The 4,570-nt window shown below is 32.9% G+C and overlaps 1 pseudogene; it reads right to left on the reverse strand.

Annotated features, from left to right (window-relative positions):
* Window positions 1–2,379: 2,379 nt before the first annotated feature.
* On the reverse strand, window positions 2,380–2,889 carry LOC109549804 (double homeobox protein A-like; annotated as a pseudogene).
* Window positions 2,890–4,570: the final 1,681 nt, after the last annotated feature.

The raw sequence follows: 4,570 nt of genomic DNA on the forward strand, positions 1-4,570 counted from the left end.
CAAAGCAAAGGAGGAACAGCTCTGTGCTTTGTGACAACCTAGGGGTGGGATAAGGAGGGTGGGAGGGAGGCTCAAGAGGAAGGGGATATGGGGATACATGTATGCATATAGCTGATTCACTTTGTGGTACAGCAAAAACTAACACAACATTGTGAAGCAATTATACTCCAATAAAGATGTATTAATAAAAGAAACTGGAAATTATTTTTGAGTAGAATGAAACTGAAAACAATATATTGAAATGTGTGAAATGTTACTAAGGTAGTTATTAGAAGATAATTTGTAACAATAAGCCCTGTTTCAGAAAGGAACAGTGATCTTAAATCAGTGACCTCAGCCTCTACCTTGAGAATTTAAAAAATAAACAAAACAATATAAGCAGGAAAAAATGAAAGATCAGAGCAGAAATTGAAGAAAAAGAAAACAAAAAATAGATAAATTAAATTATACAAATGTTTTTTTTCAGGAGATCAATTAAATCCATAATTCAGTAAAGGATATAAAGACACCAATTAGAATGTCATGAACGAGACAAGTGATATCACTACAAATTCTCTATATATTAAAAGTATATTAAGAGGGTATAATGCAAACTATTCAAATAAGTTTGACAATCTAGATAGATTTCTTAAAAGACACAAAGCATCAAAGCTCATTCAAGAAGAAATAGGAATTGCTCAGTACTACTGAATACATCATATTTCTTATAAACAGAACAAAATAAAGCTTCCAACAAAATAGTTTGAGGCCTTGATGGCTTCACTGGAGAATTTTTCTAAACATGTAAGGGAGAAACACTAATAAATCTACAGAGAATCTCCCTGAATATTAGAGGTAAGGAAATACTTTCTAGTTCATTCTATGAAGTTCACATCACTTTTGTACCGATATCAGAGAAAGACATTAAAATAAGACTACAGACCAATGTCCCAAATTAACATGAACATATAAGTAGAAATTCTAAACAAAGTTTTACCAAACTGAAATCAACAATACATCATGTCTAAGTTTTGTTTCTCCCAGAAATATAAGGTTGAATTGACTTTCCAAATTGTCTAATGCATTTCACCATATTAACAAACTAGAAAAGAAACATACTAATTGATGAAAAGGCATTTGGTGAAATTCCACATCCATTCCTGATAAAAATCAGAGAAAATGCAAAGTAGAAGGGAACCCCATCAATGTGATAAAAGTACATTTACAAATAACCCTACAGCTGGTGTCATATCTAATGGAGAAATACTAAAGGAATTCCCCTGATATCAGGTACAAGACAAGAATGTCCATGTTCATCACTTCTCTTCAACAAGATCTTGTAGGTTCCATTCAATGAAATGGGGAAAATTAAAGAAATAAAAATGTTCAGATTTGAAAGGAAGACATAAATGTTATTCATAGAACACAAGATCATCTATGTAGAAAACATAACAGATCCTACAAGAATGCTACTATAAACAATAAATTTAGCAAGGTTGCACAATAAAAGATCAATATATACACATCAATTATTTTCTATATAAAATAATTACAAAGGGAAAACTTAAAATGTCAACAAAATCTGAAATAAGTATAAACTAAAGATGTATAAAGACTTGTATACTGAAAGCTACAAAAAAATTGCTAAGAGAAATTTTCATCAATCAAAAAATTCACTATCATTTACATGCCAATTCTGCCTAAATTTGTCTACAGGTTTATCTACATATTCAATGCAATTCCAGTCAAAATCCCAGCAGGCCTGTTTTTTTAACCAAATGACTAGTTGATTCTAAAATATATATGTGACTGTGTGAGTGTACGTGTGTGTGTATGTGTAAGGACCTTAAACCCTTTTTTTTCACATAACAAAAAACACATTTATTGCTCTTACCACAGAAAATCCCAAGGGCTTTAGGAGTTCTGTACCAGAAAAGATGAAGACAAATATTTATATTTTATCAAACGTCACAATACCACACATGTATTTATGATTTTTGCCTGAATCAGTCATTACTATGATGACTGAAAACTGATACTAATACATCTATTTTCACTGTCCTCAAGATCTGCTGAACTCTGGAGCCAGGCTCAGTCAGTAGGGTTGTGTGGTGCTTTTAATCTGCCTCTGCCTCTGCCTCTGCCTCCTGAAGTCCTTTTTACCATCTCCAGCAGGCTCTGCCTCTGGAGAAGCTGAAGGTATGTTTAGCAGGGTATGTTCCCAGGAAGACTGAAAAATTTGGATCGCAGGCTGATGACATAAAATACACTGAATCTGTCTCCCTTTTCACCCTGTTCTGACTCCAGAGAAATAAGATAGTTGTCTCTAATGAGATTGGTACCATTCTACGTACTTTCTATATCTTCAAGGCTCTCATCTCAGAGATCTTGTCCCTGGTTTTATCTTTGTTCTAAGCCCTCATTAGCTTCTGTTTTCCTTTGGATACAGCAACTAGATCTGTGATTTTGAAACCAAACTTTAACTCTTGACTCTGAGACCCCAATTTCTTTTGCAAGTTTCTCTATGGAATCTCTCCCAGGATAATTGTTGCCTATAAATGCCTTGTTGAGGGTGTGTAATTGGGAGCAAGTGTACTTGATGCGAGGCTGTCTGTCATTTCTACTTTGAATCTTCTCTTCAGTGTGATCTCAGTCCTGGCTTGATTCTAAGTGCTCCTCACGTTCTGATTTTTTCTGGAATCCATGCCTAGTTCTTCGATTCTGAAAGCAATACTGGATCGTAAACTATTCAGTGTTGGTTTCTAGAGCAAGTCTTTGTCTGGTAGCATAACCTATGTAAGGGGTTTTGTTGAATGTGTCAGTGAGGATTTTCAGATGATCTGTGAAGCTGGTGCATCTGCCTCTACGCTTTGTTGCTATGGTCTTGTTTGAAGAGTTATCTTGGGCCATGTTAGAAGAGAGTCATGGAGTCTAAGGATTTGTATAGGAGCCTAAATCAACTTTTAAAAGAAGAACAAAATTATATGACTATACTAGCTCACTTTGCATCATATTATAAAGCTATAAATCAAGATAGTTTGGTGGTAGCATCAAAATAGGCAAATATATCAGTAGAAAGGAATATGAAGTTCAGAAGTGGATCAACACGTCCATTTTTGTCAATTAATATTTGACATGGTGTAAAGGCTATTCAATGGAGAAAGCAAGAAGGTTTTTTCTTTTTAATACCAAATGGAGATAGAAAAATTGTAAATCTATTCTGAAAAAGGAATCTAAGTTTCAATCTATACAGAAAATAGGAATGTAAGTTTCAATCCACAACTTAGCCAAATACAAAATGTAAATCAAAACAGATTTCAGGAATACATGTGAAAACTTAACTATAAATGTTCTAGAAGAAAAAATAAGGAGAAATCTTTATGACCTTGGGTAGCTTACATAATCTGCTATCTAATAAAGATCTATTATTTAGCAGATAATTTAATTATCTATAGATTATCTAGTATTAAATTTCTTACATAAAACATTACAGTATAATCCATCAAAATAAAATTGGATAAATTTAACTTTAATTTTTTTTTGTTTTGCTTGAGAAAGACACTGTTAAGAGAATAGAAAAGACTAGCACAGACTAGACTGCATTATTTATTTTTCTTCTACACAAGTAGTTTTAGATTTCCCTGAGTTGTTACTACAAACACATTTTCACATTTTCCTCATTTACGGTTAAGTGTGGACATTCCTGACATTTCTACTCTTTTAAAGTCATATTGATTTAAACTCTGAGGCACATAACCATAGGATTTTATGACATCTCTAGAGTTTAAGCCTTATCATTCTTTATTTACACTTATTCACTATAGTTCAGCAGATTCCCTTGCTGGAAGTCTGGGTCTAAGATGTCTTTGGCAGTTATTGATTCCAGAATCAAATGGCAGATTTATATTGATTATTACCATGAAACCACTTATGATATTTCCTATAACATGTTGGTTAATTTTGTATGGCATATCATGCTAACCAAGAATAATGAGAAGTGACAGCCTGTCTGACTCAAAGTGATTGTTTCATCTCCAATATAGTGAAAGATAACAACTGTCACTGCTGTAGTGAATTAGGTAATATGGTAGAACCAAGGAGTTTGGATTAAACCAAGGCTGTAGGTCAAGGTTAGAAATGGCTGTGAGAATGGTGTATCATATGTTATGACTTATTAAATTGTAGTTAAAAAATTAGCAAATAGCTTTATTATTAATTTCAAATAAATCAAACGCTTATTGATACTGTTTTCAATATTGTTTCATGACCGTATCAGATGTTTTGCAGGTAGTTGGAGTGTTGATTATCAAACTAAGTATTTGCATTTATGTTCAACAAGAATAATGTACTAATCTTTAAGTGTAGGATGATTGTTTTTAATAAAGATTAATAACATTGGGCATGAAATAAACCAATAACCATTATCCAAATAAGTATACCTTGTATTCTAGACAGTGATTGTAGTATAAATTAGAAAATTTAAAGTTTTGGAATTCTAACCCTTGAGAAATGCTAGCATAACTGAGCTCAGGCATCATCTCTTCAGTCTAGGGCTCCCTTATGTCCTCAAACAGAAATAGGGCTTCTTAGT

The sequence above is a fragment of the Tursiops truncatus genome, chromosome 6 (genome assembly GCF_011762595.2).
Source record: "Tursiops truncatus isolate mTurTru1 chromosome 6, mTurTru1.mat.Y, whole genome shotgun sequence".
NCBI classification, from domain to species: domain Eukaryota; kingdom Metazoa; phylum Chordata; class Mammalia; order Artiodactyla; family Delphinidae; genus Tursiops; species Tursiops truncatus.